Source organism: Sminthopsis crassicaudata, chromosome 2 (genome assembly GCF_048593235.1).
Source record: "Sminthopsis crassicaudata isolate SCR6 chromosome 2, ASM4859323v1, whole genome shotgun sequence".
Lineage (NCBI taxonomy): Eukaryota > Metazoa > Chordata > Mammalia > Dasyuromorphia > Dasyuridae > Sminthopsis > Sminthopsis crassicaudata.
In genome coordinates, this window is record NC_133618.1 from 289,560,384 (window position 1) to 289,572,187 (window position 11,804).

At 38.6% G+C, this 11,804-nt stretch overlaps 1 long non-coding RNA gene across 1 annotated transcript; it reads right to left on the reverse strand.

Annotated features, from left to right (window-relative positions):
• Nucleotides 1–7,250: 7,250 nt before the first annotated feature.
• LOC141556108 (uncharacterized) lies at nt 7,251–11,477 on the reverse strand. The gene is made up of 2 exons (XR_012486435.1): nt 11,011–11,477; nt 7,251–9,085 (listed from the first exon to the last, which is right to left on the reverse strand). It is a non-coding gene; the product is annotated as an uncharacterized LOC141556108 (long non-coding RNA).
• Between the last annotated feature and the right edge of the window lie 327 nt (nt 11,478–11,804).

Here is an 11,804-nt window from a genome sequence, read left to right on the forward strand (position 1 = left end):
TGAAAGAGAATATCATTTCAGCGGGCAAAGGGTTGCAGTTTATGCCAAGGAGAGAGAGAGAGGTTCCATAGCATGGCATGTTAGGTTCTTTGCAAGGACTGAGCCCTAAGTTGGCTCATTTTGTAATAGATGCCTAGGCTAGCAGCTCTTGATGGGGGCTTGGTGCAGTTTGAACTGGAATCAGAGAAAATCTTAGAATTGAATGAGTGTCTCTGGGCTAATTTTCACCTCAATAGAGAGTTCTCAGTAATGTGTGTTATCAGTGGGGGTGGTACCCATCTCTCAGGATAACAGAATGAAGCTGTTTGCCTTGTTTCCCTCAGGTGGGGTCTTTTACAGAGGCCAGGATTCAAGGAGACTTTCTCCTTGAAGGAGTTTCAGAGAGAGAGTTTTAGGGTCCCCTTCAGTTTCAGGCTCCACTCATCATTCCCCCCTCAAGCAGTCACCCAAATTCATTTGGGATAAAGGGCAAAGGTCTCTTCTTCTTTAACTACCTGGAGTTGGCAAGGGTCATAGAGATATTCTTAGTTCATTTGGGGTTCATGCCAGGAGGGGAGGTGTGAGGTCTGAAAACAGCAGCAGGGTATTTAAGGGGTGTTTGTCCCAGTCAGTCGTCCCATGTTCTCCAGGCTGAAGGGCAGTTGAGAATCCGAAGCTTGAAGCCTAGAGAAAACAGATCTCGGGAGCAGATTAAAAGTGGGGCGTTATCCAGCGAGGGGATGGTGACATTCAGGAACGGGGCCTTTTGTAGGGAACGTATCAGGTCCTGTCTATGGGCTGCCTTTAAGAATGCTGACAGCCCATCTGACAATGCTGAATGCCCCCACTGCCCACAGAGCTCCCCAGCTGAAGGTAGTTAAGGAGTTAATTGCTGGCAGGGGTATAGAAAGCCAAAGAAAAGTAGGAGAGAAAATGCTGGGAGCAAAAAGTTCTCTCTATAGTAAAAGTGTTAAGTAGCCTAGATGCTAAGGTGTTATTGAAAATCACCACTGAATAAACTACTTTTTCTTTCCATTTTCAGGAAAGCTAATTTCTCCTGGGGTGGAGTCAGGGAGCAGGGTGGGGAGATTAAGGGTAGGCCAGATCCAGAGAGGCAGGTCAGGTAGAAGGCTTTGATGTCTATTAAGTTTCCTACTAAGCCACTGATGTTTTTGGCTTTTAAAAATGCTCTGAACAAGGAGGGGGGTGGGGGATGGGGGGGTTAATGGCTATCCCAGGGTCTGGAGGATGGCCGAGGCCCTGCTGGCCAGAGCTGCAGATCAAGATAAGAATGCAGTTAAGTTTCTCCAAAACTCTTAACTGTCTCTAAAAGTTTGTGCTTTAAAAAAAAAAAAAAAAAAAATTCCTTTGAAAGTCTGAGAAGAGAGAATTGGCTCCTCAATCTCACCATAAAATCACCAAGCTGGTTTAGGCAGAAGAGAGATCTCAAAATCCTGACTCCCCCTCCCTCCCATCCCCACTCTATGGGGGAGGGGTGGAGAGACCAGAGTGCCAAAGAGTAAAGGAGAAGCCACACCCATTTTACCAGCTGCCAGGTGTCAAGGGGGAACTTGACCAAGCCCCAGATTCCTGCCAGAAGGCAGGATGTTGTGGGGGGGGAGGGGGGCCCACCAGGTGCTGACTGTCTTACTGGACAGGCAGTCCCTCCAGTGCTCCTCCTGCTCATACTCAAGTCAGGACCTTGAGTCTCCTTGGACAGATTCCATAATACCTACTGCAGGAACCTCTAGGGTTCCCAGCCTCAGTATGGGAGGGATTTGCATTAAAGAGGCACCTCTGCTCTGAGTGCCTTTCTCAGAAGGCAGAAGTTGCCTGAGGAGAAGAAAAGAACTGGGAGTCAGGTGAGAGAGAGTTAAAGAGCCCACAGCTGTTTGTAACAACACAATAGGAAAAACATGAGGGCTCAAAAAGTTGGGCAGGGTCCCCAGAGTAGCCAGGTTTCTCCTTAGGCTGTTAGGGGTTGTTAGGGTGTTGACCTCTTCTGCTTGAGGGCAGAGGTCAAAATCAGTCCCAGGATTTGAGAGAAAAAAAGGCACTTCTTAGGAATGCATTGAGATGCAAAGGCTCCTCCTACTGTAGAGGGCTAGTGGGAGAGGGAGTCTGATTCCCTTTCAGCTAATCTAAACAGTGTCTTAAGCTTTCAGGTTTTGAGGTTTTTCTCAAGCCAAATGTCTCTTTTTTTTAAGAGACAGACTAAAGGTGAATCTTTGAGATAGAGAAAATAAACTGTCCCATTCTTGCCACAGAACCCAAGCTTTCCCAATTCTACAGCTTTTTCATTCTCCATAAGTGTTCCTAAGAGAGAGGAAAATATGATAAAAAACTATAATTTTTTTGTCAGTTCACAGAAGTTTTCTGTCCTGAGGTGTCCTCAGGCAAAAGCTCTGCTTGGGTGTGGAGCCCCAGACAGTCCAAATGTTTTTTTGGCTGCCCTCCAATATAGAGAGGGTCAGAGAGGGAAGGGGCTTATCTCAGTCGGCCAGGCTCTCTCAGAATTTCAGCAGCAGGCCACCAAATGGGAAATCAGCTTTTACTAGAAAGACTGAATTCCTTGGTTTCTGCCCTATTTTTTCTAGGAAAAAAAAAAAGCTTTAGTGTTCTAGATTCAATAGCTCTTTGTCTGACTCTAGACAGAGTGTCCCCATTCTATAGCTCCTCATCCTTCTCTAGAGAAGGAGAGTGACAAAATGCTCCGAGCAAGGGAGAATTGTCAGAGAATGCAGGCATTCTTCCATTTGAATGCTGCTGGAGCCTGGGGCTCTTGGTGACTCAAAGTTTGAGTGTCCTAGCTATAGAGTAGATAACGAAGAGAGAGAGAGAGAGATACCCAGAGAGAGAGAGAGACCCCACAGGAATCCCCATAAAGGAATTCTGCTGGATTCTGGGGCTCCTGACAACTTTGAGTGTCAAACTTTGACTCAGAGTTTGAGTGTCTAGCTAGAGAATAGGCAACAAGAGATTTGGGGGTTCCCGGTTAGGAACCAAATAATGAGGTTAGCATTCCTGATGGTCAGGGAGTTAAATGTTGAGGATAGTAGCAGGTTCGGAGTTAGGGAACCAAATGGGGAGGTTTGGCTTCCCTAGATTCCCCTACGATTCAGCACATAGCAAGGAGTTGTGGGAACCCCTTTCTGACAGCGCAGAGGTCCTTCATAAAGGAATTTATGAACCCAAAAAGCTAGAGGGGTAAAAGAAGTTTATTATTGGCATTGGGAAATCAGCCTTTGCTATGCATGAATAGAAAGACTGAATTCCTTAGTGGCAAGGTCCTGGCAGAGAAGTAAAGTTTCTACTGGAGGAGTCCTGGCAGAGAAAGTTTCTAGCAGAGAAATCCCAACAGAGAGGTATAAAGTAAGTCTTGTTAGGGAAATAGGTGAGAAAGAGATAAAAGAGAGGATAACGCTGAAAGAGAATATCATTTCATCAGGCAGAGTTTGCTGCTATGCCAAGGAGAGAGAAGTTCCTTGGCATATTAGGTCCTCTGCAAGGACAGAGCCCCAAGTTGGCTTATTTTATGGCTAGAAGCTGGGGGCAGTCCTTGTGGGGGCTGGGTGCAGCCTGGCCTAGAATCGGAATAGAACATCTTGGAATTGATTGAGTGTGTCTGGACTAATCTCCAATGGGGTTAGACTCTCCAACTTGGCTAAGTAGGAATGGTACTCAACCATCCCACCTAGATAACAGAATGTTTGATTCCCTGGGGTGGGTCTTTCACAGAGGTAGGGTTCAAGGAGAAGCTCTACTTCAAGGAGCTTCTCAAGTGCTTTGCCTCATGGCTCATCCCCAAAGTCAGAGAGAAAAGGAAAGAGGTTCAGGGCTCCCCTCATCAATAGCCGTTGCAGAGGTTGAGGAATTGGGAAATTAAGCTGTTTTGGAGAAATTTCAAGATGAGTATTGAAGTCACCAAGTACAAAAGGCAGGGATTGGAGTGGGAGGAAATTTTGACCTTGGTATCTAACTTTTAGAAAGAAGAAAGAATTTAACATATATTTTAACATATATTGGAATACCTGCCATTTGGGGAGAGGGTTGAGAAAGGAGGGGAACATTTGGAATAAAAGGTTTTGCAAGGATCAGTGTTGAAAAATTATCCATGCATATGTTTTGTAAATTAAAAGTTATAATTATCCTTAAAAAAAAAAAAAAAAGAAAGAAAGAAAGGAGAAAGAATGATTTGTAAACCAACAAGTCATCAAGTCATAACAACAAGGATCCCTGGATTGCTTGGATATAGATGGATGGAGTAAACCTCAGAGTAGGAGAGAGTGTTCAGTGTTTTTCTTTCCACAGCAGAAATCGATTCTGGAAAGGTCAAATAAGGAGAACATTGACCCCTTTCCCGGCATGGTGTGAAGCTAGTATAAGTAAAACAATGCCAAAACTTCCAAGGAATGTCTCTGAAAAAGCAAAGATTTCTTTCAACTCCAAATGATTCAAAGTCTATGAGAAGATGTCTAAGATGAATCTATTTAAGAACTTAAAAATTATCCTTGTGGATCTTTTAAAATACTATATAAAATCAATTCAAATACATATTAGAAGCTTCTGTTCTCTACAAGCTCTTACTTGAAATAGGATTTGAAGGTAAAATAATAGCATCTATCTAAAAGTATTGGGTGCCATCTGCTGTCATATAAGGAGAATTACACACAGAAATAGGAACCTGCCAGAAGCACAGTGCATTTTAGAAAAATCATAGGAAACTGGACTTGGGAAGTTATTTCTTTCTTTATTTTTTTGTATTTTCCTTGGGAAATTTTAAACTTAAACTCCAAAAAAGAGCATCTCCATATACATAAGAAGAACACAAAAAGATGTTTCTATGAAATCATGAATCCCCATTTATGTCATTCACTTTTTAAAAAGTATGCTTTTTTATAAATATGTAAAATATGTTACATTCTTTCTTTCTTTTTTTTTTTTTTTTTGCTGAGGCAGTTGGGGTTAAGTGACTCGCCCAGGGTCACACAACTAGGAAGTGTTAAGTGTTTTAGGGTCCTCCTGACTTCAGGGCTAGTGCTTATCCACTGCACCACCTAGCTGCCCCTCTTTCTTTTTCTTTTTGTAAATAGTATTTTATTTTTTCAAATTACACATATAGTTTTCAGCATTTCACTTTTTATAAGATTTTTAATATAATCTGTGACAGATTATATTACATTACTTTCAATTCTGTGATGTTTGTGTGTGCTTCTTTGTGAACTTCCTTCTGTTCTCTTTTGCACATTTAAAAATATTATAACAGACTTCTTATTGATATCACTGTTGCTAAATCTTAAATAAAATATTAGCAAAGAGATTACAGAAAGTCATCCTCAAGATAATACACTATTACCAAGCAGGATTTATACCAGGAATGCAGGCTGGTTCAATATTAGGAAAAGTATTAGCATAATTGAGTATATCAATAACCAGACTAACAAAAATCATGATTATCTCAATAGATGCAGAAAAAGCATTTGATGAAATTCAACACCTATTGCTATTAAAAACACTAGAGAATATAAGAATAAATGGACTTTTCCATAAAATGATTAGTAGCATCTATTTAAAACCATCAGCAATCATCATATGTAACAGATAAATTAGAACCATTCCCAATAAGATCAGGGATGAAACAAAGTTGCCCACTATAACCATTATAATTCAATATTATGTTAGAAATGCTTTGGCAGTTAAGAGAAGAAAAGAGATCAAAGGAATTAGAGTAGGTCATGAGGAAACTAAATTATCACTCTTTGCAGATGATATAATGGTGTACTTAGAGAACCCTAAAAAATCAATTAAAAAACTACTAGAAACAATTTACAACTTTAGCAAAGTTGCAAGATACAAAATAAATCCATTTTTATATATTGACAACAAAGTCCAGCAGCAAGAGATGCAAAGAGAAATTCCATTAAAAATAATTGTATAATATAAAACATTTGGGAATCTCTCTACCAAGGGAAAGTCAGGAAGACAAGTCCAAAATACTGTCCACATAAATAAAGTCAGATCTAATAAGTTGAAAAAATATCAAGTGCTTATGGGTAGGCTGAATGAATAAAATAAAAAATGACACTACCTAAATTAATCTACTTATTTAGTATCATACCAATTAAACTCCTGAACTAGATAGAGTGAGATCTCTAAAATACAGTTGTGAAAATCGTATCCCAGACCTGGACTAGGGCTGAAGGTAGTCTTTGGGCACTGACCCAAGGACATAGCTACTTCCCCTTCCTGCTACTTTTCCATGACATAATTTTCTTTCTACCTCAATCAAATATGGGCAGCTATGTATCTATTGGCCAAAATTCAATTTCCAGGTAGTTCCTGCATTTAGACCCTCAGCCAATGAGGATAAGGATCTGTGGTGGGAGGGGTATTTGCATTAGGGGATATTTAAACTGTCTCCAAAAGTGCCTCCTTCTTTTGATTGCTTGCTGGACTGGAGGGACACCTGCTTCTTGCAAGAACATATAATAAATCTTCATTTTTCTCCTAGAAATAGCTCTAGCTTTTTTTATTACATGATGGTCACTCACCATTCTGAGCTACACACTCCCAAAAAATTATTTTACAAACCTAGAAAAAATAATTAAAAAGTTCATCTGGAAGAACAAAAGGTCAAGAATTTCAAGGGAATTAATGAAAAACAGTTCTAATGAAGATGGCCTTGCAGTGCCAGACCTAAAACTATATTTAATAAAGCAGCTGTCATCAAAACCATTTGGTACTGGCTAAGAGAGTAGTTGATCAGTTAGGTTCACAGGGCAAAATAGTCAATGATTATAGTAATATATTGCTTGACAAATCCAAAGACCTTTACTTTTGGGATAAGAATGGACTATTTGACAAAAACTGCTGGGAAAATTGGAAACTAATATGGCAAAAACTAGGCATTGGCTCACACCTAACACCCTATACCAACACAAGGTCAAAATGGATTCATGATCTATAAAGAACATCATAAAGAACAATATTATAAACAAATTAGAAGAACATAGGATAGTTTACCTCTCAGATCTATGGAGGAGGAAGGAATTTGTGACCAAAGAAGAAATAAATATCATTATTGATTACAAAATAGATAATTTTGATTATATTAAGGTAAAAGGTTTTGTACACAGAAAACTAATGTAGACAAGATTAGAATGGAAGTAATAAACTGGGAAAACATTTTTACATTTAAGGGTTCTGATAAAGGCCATGTGGGGGTTGTAGAAGACCCTTACCCAAAATGACTACTCAGAGATCACTCAGTAGAAAGCAGAAAGGTTGTTTATTACAACTTCCAGAGGATGAGCCATTCTATTATGAGATAAGGGAAAGAGAAAGCTCCTGGTAGGAGGGCTAAAGAAGTAGTAAAGATATATAGCTTTTTTACAAGAGATTACATCACAAGTAAGAGAGCATTGAGAAGGCGGGGAGGGAGGCTATCTGGAGAGATTGGAATGGAAGGTTTCTGTTTCTCTGAAATCATCTGATTTCTAGGAAATAGAAAAATCAGGCCTTCAGGCTTTTAGGGAATTAAACAGACAGGGTCAAGCTAATAGACTAAATATCAATAAATGTCAAATACTGATAAATGTCATCAGCTCAGATTAAGTAAATATGTTTATAACTGGCCAAGGCTCAAGTACATATGGGCCTGCACATATTATACAGGTCATAGGAGAAACACAGAAATAATGAAAATAAAATACAGAAAAAGAATTCATACATTTCTGTAAGTTCTTCACCTTATCTCTCGATTCCACACAATTCTCCCCTTATAATATGTAAATGATTTTTATCATATTTCTATGAAGATATACATTGTTTATCAAGTTCACCATTAAGATCATCCCTCTCTAATATATTTCAGACTTTTCTCTGAAGAATCATCATTTTAATAGCATCTTCCATATACAATATTTTGATAGGGATCGTTAAACTATTCTGATTACTAATGTAATTATACAGTAAGAGTAGACATAGTGGCAACGGGATAAATCACTGATTATAATAAGTCCATACCATAAAAATTGCTTTCCCCAACTGTCTCAGAAACAGTTATCACAGAACAGATTGGCATTTGGCAGACACAAAAATACAAAGATAAATAAACAAAGATGACAATCTAGGGAAACTGAGGCACAACATTACACACTCTCCTTCTGAATATTTGAATTATTGAATTACCTCCCCCTGGATACCTGGGAGATCTCAGTACCATAATTTTGACCAACCAATGTAAGAACTTATGACAAGGGCAAGTGTCGTCCTGACAACCCTAGAGTTATCAGCAGTACAAAGGCCCATATCTCAGCCAGAGAATCTAGTTTGAGATGGACAGTTAACTGTGTTAGGTGGTCTTCGGTCATTTGTGCACTTAACTCAGCTTCTGCTTATATAAGGAGTAGCAGGGCTCAAGACGAGTCATGCTGCCCATTCAGAGGGGCACTCCCACTCCAGGGGAGAAGGGTGAGGCTTGGAGTAGCTCCACCTGTCCCCACCCAGAGGAACAGACAGGGCTGCTACTAGAATACAGATTTCTGAACAGAGCTATCAGAGCATGCACAGTTAGACCATAAAGGCAGGCAAACCCCAAACTTTAGAGGCTTGAAACGTCCCTTGAGAATGCTGAGATACTAATTAAGAAACTGGGGTTACAGGGCTGGAGACTGCCAGTCCCAAGACAGGTGTCTATATTTTGGAGATTTCCTAAAAACAGGCAACCAGAGAATAGTCTGCCAGAGCAATTCCAACAGAATAAGGGATTTCAAAGTTAAAACATCAAATAACCATCCCACATATAAAGTTCCTATACATCCATAACAGCAATAGTTATGCAATTTAACAATTTCCATCCCAAATCTTAAACACACAGTAATACAGTTGTAATTTTAACAATTCATCAAACACTTTCCCACGTCCCCCATATCAGTCCAAATTACTTCAGGAGTAGGGACGATGGTCTTAATTTAAGCTGCTTCAGGCTGAGAAATGGGCAAAGGCTCTCAATCCATGCAGGGGGTGGGTGTGGCATCAATCTAAGCTTCAGATGGGCCGATCCATGTCTCAGAAGAGGTTCAATAATCTGTAATTTGACCAAAATCTAGAACAACAAAAACCCAAATGTGAAGAGCTAGCAGCTGAGTTTGCTTCACAAGGCAGGCAAATGGGCTATCAGCTATATTCCCAATAAATAAAACAGCAATTAGATTTCACAGACCATTTTAATTGTCCTCTTATCATTTAGAAACCTTTTATAAACAAAAGATAAATATCCAGTAACAGACAGATGACCAGGCTAAATACTTATTTGCCTAAACATTTAGGACATAATGATTACATATAATCAGATTAGAAACAACAAAGTATGACATAATTGAATTGCATTAACAGTTTCTATTGACCATTGCTCTGATCATAGAAATCAGTCACAGGAAGAAAAAAATGCAAGAACATACCATGACCTTATATTGGTAATAGTAAGAAATTTATCCCAGAAAATTTACACAATTTTTACACACCCAAATAGATGTTGAATCTTGAATAAGTTGAATATTATACCAATCATTTTGCTTTTAAAATACCCAATACACAGAAAAATTCCAAACTACATATTGTTCACCACAAAAACATTTTCAAAAGGGTGAAGGCAAAAACTATTATTCTTGTAGTCCTTTCAGATAATTGGCATCAATACAGTTAATTAAAACTTCCTATTTTCACATAAAAGAAGCTGAAAAGTTCTTGAAAACATCAATTAAACTTTTTGAAATAACCCTTTCAAACTATATATCACATTTCTGATCATATTTGTTAATATTCATAACCATTATGTATCTAAAGAAACAAATATTCAATCAACTGACATCTTGTAAGAGCAGCCTTTAAATCACAGTTTGCTTTCTTCAGTCAAAGGAACCAAGCAGCTGCTGCTTTCCACTGCTGCCCTTCCCCTCCAAAAACAGATCCCATCTCACAGCCATCTCTCTGTGACTACCCTTTCCAACCAGTTCCTTCTTTTTCCCACTGATTTCTTCTTGAAATCATTTGCTCCTACTAATCAATCCTTCTTAAATCACCTTCATTCTCTTGTCCTGGCTCTCTGTCTCTCTCCTTCCAATGCCTACTTGCTCAAACTTCTTCAACATACTTTAAACATTCCCAAACCAATAACCCTTCTGACTAGATGCTCCATTTAAATTATTAATTGCTTTTGTAAATCAATCTTTCTTTTCCTTTTTCTTTAAATCACCTTTTTTTAAACTTTAAACTTTAAATTTCACAATTAACTTTGAACCAAATTTCATAAAACTTATAATATGGTTTACAAATTACCCAATACTTTTAAAAAGCAATATACCATTTAAGTAGGAGATACAAACAAGACCCCCTCTAAGGTAAGCTACTGGCATTTTGTTTAATAATCTATATTTTTAATTTGAAGTCCAAACAAATAATAAAAAAAGTTTTTTCTCTTCAGTTGTAAAGGCCACAATATTCAAACAATTCTTAAGATTTTATGCTCAGAATAAATCTAACATGTGCAAGGCAACAGTAAAAGTATTCCCCCCAATTTCAAAATTATAGTACCTCTTTAAAAAATAGTAAGTTCCCAAAACTCTTAATCAAATGTTTCAGACAAACAATTACCAAGTTTAGCCCTTTTAAACTTTCTGTTCTCGAATTCCAAGAAAGCAAACTTGCTAATAATGATTTTTCTTTCTTCTCCTGGGACAATTTTTAGAAACATGCCTAGTTTTCCCACAGGTCCAACAGGTCAGAGAGCCCCCACGTTCAGCTATTTACCTCTCTTACTCTATTTATATTCCTATATAACTTCCAATATCTGCAGTTTCTTATTTCCAATCTTAAGTTTCCAATCTTAGCACACAAATACCAATTGAAAGTTATTTTTAAATTAACTAGTACTTTAGTTTGTGAATTTTCCTAAAATCTATCTAGATATTCCATTCAAACTTCTTTTCTTTAGTAAGCCAGGAAAGAGTTAAACACTAATCCTTGCTTTACCTTGAGATTTTTTTTCTCTGGCAGGATTCCACAAGCCTGAGTTCTGATGACAGACTTCTTGCTTACGGGAGTGATAGCCACTGTTTTTCTATTTTCTCAAAACTTTCCAAACTTTCAATCTACGTTTTTATTTTTTTTCCCCCTTCTTTCCCCTCCTTCCTGCAAAGGCACTGCAGTCAGCCAGAGGCAGAGGGAGAGAAAGAGAAGCCCAAATTAGTTCCCAAATTATCTTACCATGATCTAAGACCAATACATTCTGAGCCACTCTAAAAGAATTACTGCTCTGAATGAATTACCACAATTCAGCCTGATATTTTTCTAAGCCTGTAACATAGAGACTGAATTCTTATCTCTTATGAGCTTGCTAACTTTTAACACAGAACAAAAGCAATGCAAAGCAGACATACACACACAGACACACACAGAGCTCTATTTTCACCTTTCACATACAGATTTAAGTCTGATATACCCAAATAGTCCTGGGATATACAGCCTCCCAGTTTGCTTCCCATTTATATCTGGGAAGTTCATCCCAGTCTTGAATTCCCTAGCTAACGTCCTGATACAAATTCTTGGACTTCTTCTATCCCATTTTACCACCTTGGACCCAGTCCAGATGTTAGCAGAGACCCTTCTCCTCTTGCCCCCCAGCCACCCAAGAGCCTCCTTAGGAAAGTCCTTTATCATTGGGGTTGACATCAGTCCACACCAAAAACAAATTTAGAAGGGCTAATCCCTTGGTGTCTCCCTTGACCGAGTCAATAGTTCCCCAGACTCCCAAGAGTGTTACCTCG